The sequence below is a fragment of the Rissa tridactyla genome, chromosome 1, assembly GCF_028500815.1.
Source record: "Rissa tridactyla isolate bRisTri1 chromosome 1, bRisTri1.patW.cur.20221130, whole genome shotgun sequence".
Classification (NCBI taxonomy): domain Eukaryota; kingdom Metazoa; phylum Chordata; class Aves; order Charadriiformes; family Laridae; genus Rissa; species Rissa tridactyla.
The window spans coordinates 45,291,870-45,301,620 of NC_071466.1; positions in this window are offsets into that span (position 1 = coordinate 45,291,870).

A 9,751-nucleotide genomic window follows, 5' to 3' on the forward strand; every position below is an offset into this window, starting at 1 on the left:
TCTGTAGATACTGGATATGTTCAGAGCTGCTCACTTCTTGTATTGAAATTGCTAAGATGTCCAAAACAAGTATAAAAGTATTCCCAAGAATGCTCCACTACATTTGTTGCTTTTCCCATTAAAGCTTTCTATAACACAGGGACATTTTAGTATCATCACATGTGTAGAGAAATTAAAAATTTAAATCTAGTATTAATTAAAAAGATTTAGGAACTTAGTCAGATGTTTTCTATAGAGTTGCAATATTCATTAGCAGGAGACGTCCATAGTTTCAAAGCGGAAAATGATGGAATTGTTAGTAGAATAATTTACTGATATATCAGCCCTTTCTGCATTCATGTTACTGAATATAGAAGATGGGAGGGGAAGAAAACCTTTTGACATTGATAATAGGACTTTCTGGAAGGATTGAAGCTTAAGCATTTGCTTGTCCACCTCCATGGTAGCAAAAACTCTTTCCATTTTATGAAGACTGGGAACCATATGTGTTATGATTTTTAGGAGCTGAAATGGGAAAAAAACTTCTATTTCATGCTCTATCATCATGTGGACAAAGATACTTCACAGCTAGAAAACAACCCAGGGCCCAATTTGTACTCTTCCAAATAAAAACATGATTCCTAGTTACTCAGAGTAAAGCTCCACTAGGTATAATAAACATTTGGGATATATCGGGACTGGTCACCTTTACAATCAATAGAGAGAAAAATGACATTTCAGTGTGCACTTGTTCCCATCTTAAAGTGGAAATTTAAATAGGTCAGATAAATGTTACTTCAAAAGTGTAATTTTTCCACACTTAATTTGAAAGGAGTTTATAGTAGTCAGCTCAGATGTAGATAATAACATAGTACAGCATGGGAAGTTAGGTGAAATTGATCCCCTCCTCTGACTCCATATTTTTGCTGCATCCACCATCTGTTGTGCTTGAAAAATTGTTCAGCCATTGAAAAAAAAGTACGTCAACAGATTCCATTTCCATCTCCTCTTCGTGAACATTATGTTATTTTTCTGTGTCTGTGAGAACATTGGGAGGTCTCATAAAGCATAAAACTCACATTTGGGGATCAAGCCTCCTTACCACTAATAAAATTTCTCCCTGACTATTAACTGAGAGAAATGTGTTAAAATCCGTTATATGGCTACATGCTATACTTACACAGAAACACATCTGAGGGTATTTCACTCACAGAATCTGGACTAAGGATATAGACTCAAAAGGCCTTTGAACAAGTAGGAGAGTCACAGATGCTCTGGGATGCATGACAATGATGCAAATCTTACAATGGCAGGGAAAAAGTTGACATCTATTTCTCGCAATGACATTGGCTCATGATAGCAATAGTAGCATGTGGAAGAATTACCAGAGAATGATTAAAGCTGCAAATGAGACACACAGGAGGTGTTTTGTAGACTCAAGTTAAGTTGCTATTGGAAGGCCAAAAGATGATAGCCTGATGTGTGGTTTTACTCCCATTTTTTTCATCCAGTTAGTCTTCCTTGGGTTTTGTTTTCTTTTTTTTTTTTTTTCTTTCATCCACCATTTGTCTAAAAGGTCATAGAACAACATAAATAAATCTTGAAAGGTGCCCAAGAGATTCTATGGACAATCCCCCTTTCAAAAGCGGATCAAAATACCTTTCAAATACTTTGTTTATATTGAAAGGTATATTTTAAAACATAAATCTCCCACTCTGTTTCTTTTGCACTACATATTGATAGACACATGGTAAAACCTGCAAAAATACATATGCATACAAACATATATACACATACATATATATCTACATATAAATATATAGCACACCTTCTTCATATTCTGTAGCAACTATTAACCTACTTGGTTACTGCTAATACTGTGCTGGCAACATCAAATATTGCTAGTAAACATAAATGATTTTACATTACAAGATTATTATAAGATTGAGATTTTTTAAAAACTTGCAAGTATATAAACTCAACCCTAGTCAAAAGCATGTGTGTTAGATCTAGATATCAAAACCATTTTGCTCCCAGAAAATGGTGAAAACTGAATATATATCAAAAGCTGAATATTTATTTAGATGAATTTGAGCCTTGGCACGCACTTATTTGCTGTTCTTTCATGCTGTCAAATACTTCCCAACAGTCTCTTGTTTGTCAGCATCCAGTATATGGTTGATTCCTTTGCCAGCCTGTTGGGGTGGCACCCATTTCCCCCATGGTGAGGCTTATCTTAGTGCTGCTGCTGCAGCTTTGAGTCTCTTGGAGCCTTGACTAGCTCCAAATCCAAGAATTAAACCAAATATAGCACCACCACACTGGTACATAGGTATGCATAGCTCATGGTATCACAGGAACCCAGCCAATGTATTGTTATTTTGAAAAGCCAAATACATAATACCATTTAAACATACTAGTGAAAGGTAAAGTATATTAGAAAAGTTAGGAGTTTTAACAGAGATGTAATTTTGAACTTTATACAACATGGGGTAGGTGACATTGCTGTTGTAAACTTGTTGCAGTACCTGTTTTTCTTTACTTTCTGTTATTCCCATGGGGATATACTTGCTTCCCAAGCCCCATACATGCAATAACTAAAATCAGCAGCTGTGTGAATGGTTAACCATAGGGCAAATGGATTTCTGCATTACTGTCCCAAGGACAACATGATAGGGCAAATTCTTCACAGTCCAACCACAGAGTAATCAATACTGAGTATGCAGATGTTCTTACAGAGCTCATAGAATATAAATAGAAGTCAAGATTTAAAAACCTTCCTTATTGAAATAGCTAGCTTCTCCCCACACCAAAAAAAAAAAAAAAAAAGTCGTGGGTTTTTTGGGTTGTTTGTTGTTTTTTTTTTCTGAAATTACAGTACCTGACCTGCCTGAACACATCGGAGCTACCTGCCTTAGTGAAGGTTTGTGAAGATACAGAAAATGCAATGTGTAAGATGTTAGCAAACTTTCCTTAGATGTCTCTTGTACTTAACAAATAGTTCCCTGAAGAAAAACAAAACTAAGCAGAACTTGATTTTATAAATCATATAAACATTTTGTGAGAATTATTTAATGAGCACAATTATGAGCCCCAAGTATTTTTACTGGGACAGCTATCTGATTTAGGAATATGTTTCTATTAAACTGCTATGCAAATTAGACATGCAATATCTGGGGATAAAGTTGTGTCATGCTTTGAGTAGTGGAAATTGCATTACAGTTATGCTTGAATTATAATAGGATAAGGGAAAAAAAGCTGGCCTGAGCTGTTAAAATATATCAGTCCCTGCAACTTTGTTCAAAAAAGTATTAGGGCATGCAAGAGCTGACCAGCTGTCACTTCCAGTGACCTCAATCAAAATTGTTATTCTAGGAATTTGAGTTTAGCTTTGAAGGCAGTTAAAATCTATTAACTCTTATGTTTTCAGCACTGGAGTTCTTTAGGGATCACGATATGTATTTATAGGCATGTTCAGAGGTATTTTATTCATACGTTCAGTTTCTGCTCCTAACTACAACCACAGTGAGATCAACAAAGTATTTCTTCATCTGTGTGGCCCTGAAGCTTGATCTGGTCATCATTAGTTAGACCACATCTTGAAAAGCAGACCCTATACAAAATCATATGGAAAAAAAAAAAAGAACAATCCAGCTTATTTAACTAACATGTTGTGGCTAACCTATTCACCCAGGACACAGAATTCCAATTTTCTCTCAACACAGTCTGCAACCATGGCACAATTCTTCTGTAAAGAGCATCCTGCTTGTCAAGTTACTGTGTTTTGCACAAAAATTTAAAATATCCTAGAGGCAGCAGAGCTCAGATTCTTTCCCTGTTGGTATTTCTCCACTTTGAAATTAGATATTCAGGAAAACAAGAGTTTAAAACCAGGCTATTGCCCTAAAATATATTGTAGAATAAAAAGTCAGGTAAAAAAGTAAGGAACCTCAGAAAGCCATACATGAGCAGCCCGTAATCGCTAAAAATCATAGATAGTCATTATATATTCAAAGATTCAAAATAATGTAAATATTAAAAATCACCTGAAGAAATAACCAGAAGTTTGGAGGTTTTCTACTGTTTCTCTGACCTTTGTTTACAAATACTACTTCCTGGTGAACTGTCCCTGAAATAGCTCTGCACTGCAGTGTGAAACAGATGTGGGACTTCATCATTTACTTTGCATTTCTTGAGGTTGTCAGCTTGTGTGAGTTTTCTTTTTTTATTTTGGCTCCCCTACACCATCTTTTTAAAATGTGCATTACTTATTTAGAACTTTTTAAAAATGCATGCCACTGAGTTGAAAAAATGCTCCGAGTTGATAGCTGTGAGAATTCAAAGCAGGGGATAAATTCTAAGCCTCAAGTATCTTCAACAATTTCGAGAATTCCAGGCAATCTAGGGACACAAACTGATTACTGTTTAGCTCTATACAATAAACATGGGAAAAAAGGATTTATTCCTGCTGTGGCTACTGTGTGTCATATAAGCAAGTTCTGTGATATAGAGAGGGGATAAGTATATAGAGGGGGAAGAGAGAAGTGCAGTGAAACTGCAGATTTCACTTGTTTTCATTCTTTTTAGCCTAGCTGAGAGCAGAAACCAGATTGTATCTACTTAAAATAAAGTTAAAGGTGTCAGTGCCTTATAGTGGCCTACCAGTATCTTAAGGGGGCCAACAAGAAAGCTGGTGAGGGACTTTTTAGGATGTTGGGTAATGGTAGGACTAGAGGGAATGGATTAAAACTAGGGATGGGACGATTCAGACTGGATGTTAGGAAGAAGTTCTTCACCATGAGGGTGGTGAGACACCAGAACAGGTTGCCCAGAGAGGTGGTGGAAGCCACATCCTTGGAAGTTTTTAAGGCCAGGCTGGACGGGGCTCTGAGCAACCTGATCTAGTGGGAGATGTCCCTGCCTATGGCAGGGGTGTTGGAACTAGATGATCTTTAAGGTCCCTTCCAACCCTAACAATTCTATGATTCTATGATCAGCCGCCCCCTGTGAAAAGGCATAAAATAGTCTTCCCTTCACATAGCTTGCTGGAAATGTCCAAGTATTTAGCCAAATTTAGAGCATGCCTCACTCACTCAGGCTACCATCCAAGATAGTAAGACTGTAACAAGATAGTAACTAAAGCACGATCAGGAAGTGAGGGGTTTCAACCTTTCCCACTCTAAGATGATTTTGATTTTGCAACATATATTAAGGGTCAGTCTTTAGACTGCTCTACATAAACGTTGTCCTTACTAGTCTTTTGGAAGGTAAACCACTGGACTGTCAGATCCAGCAGAAGAATAAGTAAGTTGTAAACTAACTTCAATGCAGTTCTGAGTTCTTACTCAGCTAGGATGGCAAATAAGCACTGGGAATAGGCAAGAGAGCATTTTTTTCTTTGAGATGTTGCTGGATTATTCGCTAGCAGTTTTCTAAAAATACAGAAGTATACTCACTTTGTCATGTCCAATTTTACCTCTAAGCCATCATTAAAAAGGTGGATGTCACCCTTGCCAGATAGCACCCTGGTTTTACATGGAAGACTAACACCTACCTTGACCAAAAGACATTTATAAGAACTGTAGCAATCCTATAATTCTCAAAATAAACAGAGTGGCATCAACAGTGGTATCAGGTTTAGAAATCAGGTGAAATGGATTATTTTCTGGATATTGGATTTTTAAACATTTAAGTCTTTTTTTTCTATCTCTTTGTTTGCATTTCGGCTAGTGTGGACATCTCAGCAAATGATAAGCTGTGTGTTATAAATCTCAAAATTGTTATTCCATATTCCTAATTTAGTCTATATTACTTGGAGAAATCTAAGTCAGCACTGTCAAAGTTACATTTCCAGAACTGGATAATTCACTTTTAGCCATTTAGTCTCAGATTCAATTCTTCTTTTAGTACCTAACTTCTTGCTGAAATCCACAGCCCGCTCATAATTTATTCTCACTGCTTTCAGTCCAGCTCTTCACATATATGGAAGCCGCAGAACCTTCAGCAGAACAATGCCGTATGTTACATTAAATCATTAGAAATGTAAACTGGTGTCACTTATTCTTCACTACAGCTATAGATCTTTTATTTGGAAAGCTTTTTGGTTTGTTAGCAATTGATACCACATACTCAGTTTTGAAAGAAAACATAAAGTTTTAGTTTAGCTCTTCTCTAAAAAAAAAAAAAAAAGAAATCACCATGTTGTTCACATTGTTCTAATTGTTATCATAACTGCAGTTACAGAATCAAGAAAAAAGGACTTTCAGAAGACATCAAGATACTTGCAATATGACCTTTTCTGGAAGCAATGGCTGAGACTCAAGTCAGAAACGTCTCAATAATATAAGAATTAAAAACTCAACAAAAGCATAAATACGTTGCTGATACAGAACTGAATGTTAGCTTTGGCAAAGGTTAGTTTGTACCACTTCTGGTGTATTTTTCAAGACAATGGTGTTCAGTTTTTCCATGGCAGTCAGATAGAGAATAGCAGGCAGTCCAAGCAATTATTAATAGCTCGTATGCTCTTTCTTCTAGATAAGCAGGTCTCACTGTAGTTGAATACAAGCAACAGAAGGCAGGAAAAATAACAGTTCATCTGGCTACTTTGTAGTGTGATGCTACTGAACATTACTGGAGTGTTGTTCTAAATCCTCATAACTTGCCAGTGAGCACAGAATTAGGAATTTCAAGCCCAAGTACTTCAAAATTTTGTGACTTTAGTTGAGCAGTGGTATTTACATTAAACTTTTTCTACAGGAGCTGTTATAACAGGGTGTACAATCATATCAGTTCAAAGGAAAAGCTGAATAGGCTGTTGGAGGATGATTAAAGAAATTGTATTCCCAACTCTAGAATTATGCAAATAAAATAATTTTTAGCATTCATTGTGTGCATAAGATGTATTTAAGGATAAAAATATGTCTTAATCCATGGAGAATTACTTCTGTAGTAATAACTGCCAAGAAGACACTTTTAGAATATTCTAATTTATCCAATGTAAATCATAGTTAAACTATAAAATAAACCATGTATAACTGAGAATGTTCAGGGAATTCTATTTAGCTTGAAGACATCTAAACACTTTACCTATTTTTTTCAGATAGTTTTTCTTTTTTTTTAAAGTATGGCATTTAAAATTTAGGATAAACTTGCTAAAGAACAGTATTTACTTTCTTGGATGAGGGAAATCTTTCTTAAAGTCTCTTTTTTTTTTTCATTTACAGGGCTAGATTTCAGTGCATCACAAAATAATTGGTTAGCGTGATGTCTGCTGACTCAGATGAGATGGCTGAAATTAAAGCTGGTAACAAACATCTTGTATTAATTTCATTAATATGAATATATATGAATGTCAAGTGTTTGAAAAGACAAAAATGAAATGTGAATAGTGCCTACTGAGGCAGAAAGCAATGTTTTAATACACGGTCAGTTAGCATCTTGTTGACAGCTTTCTAAGCCCCAAAGTACACTCAAGGTGGAGCTGAGCCATAAAAAAAGATTGCTCACCCAAACCTAGGCCTCAGGAGGTTTTATGTGGCACAAAAAGACTGACACTGACCATGAACCTATTGTCTTATGAGACAATATTGTCTTATGAGAAGAAGAGACATCTTATGAATTTAAGGGGTTTTGGCTAAGAGTTTTTTTAATTTTTCCCCCAGCATTTTCATCTGTTTCTTGGTAGTCTTGTAAATGCCTTTAATCTTAGTGTTTTTGTAAATAAGTATACCTATGCTTTGCAGAAGGAGAGCTGCACATTTCAGAAAGGAATTCACAATAATCTGTGTACAAAATAATAAATCAGTAAGAAACACTGAAATAATTTGTGTCTTAAAGCCTTTCCTTCCAGGGTTTAGGTGCCTAACTGAGCTTCAGTATTTTCAGGATTCATAGGTCACACTTTTAGGTTAAAAGCTGAAAAAGAGGAGTGGAAATCCCTCCTTCCTTCACAGGATGGAAAAAGTTGCAGATTTGAGCCAAAGTCTCAAATGTCTCAGGGGATTTCTTATTCTTATTTCCTTAAGCTGACGAAAAGAATATTTAATAATTCTCTTTAAAGTGACAGTTTCAAGAAACTGTCTTCCTTACCCATACCTGGATCCAAACTGTGTCAGGCAGAACAGAAATTTGAACAGTCTCACAGCCTGGATGGCAGTCTGCTTTAGTGGGCTAAGCAGACAGATAGAGGAAATTTCAATCTCTGAAACCAAAGAAGTTTAAGCATCAGATATGTGGCAAGTTTCCTAAGATGATCAAGGACTAACTGTTATTGCATCTACCATACATATCTAGAGAACCTAATTCTGTAAAACTTGTTTAGTTAGGAACATATGAGCTGAAGAGACATTTGGGATCATGAATGGGATCAAGGTAAGGTAAGGCAAGGCAAGGCAAGGCATAGATAAGTATTTAGAATCTTAAGTCCTTTATAAAAAAAATATTATAGATATAACCTGTGGCTAATACCTAGTCCTAAGTTTCCTGGAGAGCTACCTCTTCTACAAGTCAACCAGTTTTCCTGTCCGTTACAGACTAAAGAATGACAAGGTCCTGCACCTATGTCACAGCAATACCAAGCACAAACACACGCTGAGCAGGGAATGGATTGAGAGCATCCCTGAGGAGAAGGACTTGGGGGTGTTGGTGGACAAGAAGCTGAGCATGAGCCGGCAACGTGTGCTCGCAGCCCAGAAAGAAGCATGGCAAGAAGGTCAAGGAAGGTGATTCTCCTCTTCTGCTCCACTCTCGTGGGACCCCACCTGGAGTTCTGTGTCCAGCTTTGGAGTTCCCAACAAGAGAAGGACGTGGACCTGTTGGAACGGGTCAAGAGGAGGGCCACGAAGATGATCAGAGGGCTGGAGCACCTATGCTATGAGACCAGGCTGAGAGAGTCGGGGTTGTTCAGCCTAGAGAAGGCTCCAGGGAGACCTTATAGCAGCCTTCCAATACCTGAAGGGGGCCTACAGGAGAGACGGGGAGGGACTCTTTATGAGGGAGTGTAGCAATAGGACAAGGAGTAACAGTTTAAAACTGAAAGAGGGGAAATTTAGATTAGATATTAGGAAGAAATTCTTTACTGTGAGGGTGGTGAGGCACTGGAACAGGTTGCCCAGAGAAGTTGTGGATCCCCCTTCCCTGGAAGTGTTCAAGACCAGGCTGGATGAGGCTTTGAGCAGCCTGGTCTAGTGGGAGATATCCCTACCCATGGCAGGGGGATTGGAACTAGGTAATCTTTAAGGTCCCTTCCAACCCAAACCATTCTATGATTCTATGAAGTATTACAGAAGACTTTTATGTTTTTCTAATTGCTTCAAATGAATCAATTAATACTTAAATTCCAGACAGTTTTCATTAGTTTATTTATAGGTCTTGAAAATTTGCATAACATTATCATGGCTGATGATCTTTACAAGAGGTGTCTAAAATGGGATCTGAGGCACATTTTAAACTGTAAATATTTTGAGGAAAATATGTCACTTTAAATGTTTCTGTGATTCAAGTTTCCTTGATGAAATCACAGAAAATCTGCTAATTAGCTTTGTACCTCTGTCCCATATTGGAAAGCAGATCTTTGATTTGTGGAAATCTACGCTTTTACACATTTTCAGGTTTCCCAAGGAATCAGAAACCTTTTTTTTATTTTATATTTGAAATATTAAATTAAAAAAAATCTCTGCACCCAAAAAAGAAGTACAGAATTTGAATACATATATGCATACTATATATTAATATAAGTATTTACATTAAATACACTATATTTTATATATGA